Source organism: Tupaia chinensis, unplaced genomic scaffold, assembly GCF_000334495.1.
Source record: "Tupaia chinensis unplaced genomic scaffold, TupChi_1.0 Scaffold000330_1, whole genome shotgun sequence".
NCBI classification, from domain to species: Eukaryota; Metazoa; Chordata; class Mammalia; order Scandentia; family Tupaiidae; genus Tupaia; species Tupaia belangeri.
In genome coordinates this window covers 1,177,191-1,177,816 of record NW_006159824.1, presented here as the reverse complement: position 1 = coordinate 1,177,816, position 626 = coordinate 1,177,191, and positions in this window count along the sequence as shown.

Genomic DNA, 626 nt, shown 5'->3' with positions numbered 1-626 from the left:
CCCCCCCCCCCCCCCCGGCAAAGCCATTTTCCCCACTGCAGGAAGAGGGGGGGGCCTGCGGCCTGAGCCCCCATCCCTCACTCTCCCCGGCTGGGGGAGTCAGGCCTGGGCAGGAATGGGGAGAGCAAGGCAGAGGGATGGGGAGAAGGAGGGGGAGCAAGATGTGGCAGACAGAGATGGGAGAGAAAATGGGGGAGACAGAGATAGCGAAAGACAGGAGGGAGAGAGAGAGGGCTTGAGGAAGAAATCTGGGGAAGGTATTTGGAGGAGAGAGAGAAAGATGAGAAACACCCAGGAGAGAGCCATGGGAGAGAAATGAAGAAAGACCGAGGGCGAGAGACTGAAGGCAGGAGCTGGAGCAAGCAGGAAGAGGCCGAGGAAAGATGCTCTGAGGGAGCGCTATGGAGAGAGAGCTGGAGGGGAGGGCTCCAGGGGGAGGGAAGAAGGGAGAGAAGCTGGCCGGCAGGGAGGAGGCCAGGGGCCCAAAGTACCCTAAGGAGAGGGGGTGACAAAGGCTGACCATGTTGTGGGAGGGGGAGGGGGCAGCAAGGCCCTGGTAGCCAAGCCCAGCCTGGCATAGGACAGGAGATCCTGGGGGCGTCCGCCGCCAGCCCCTCCCAGGAGCT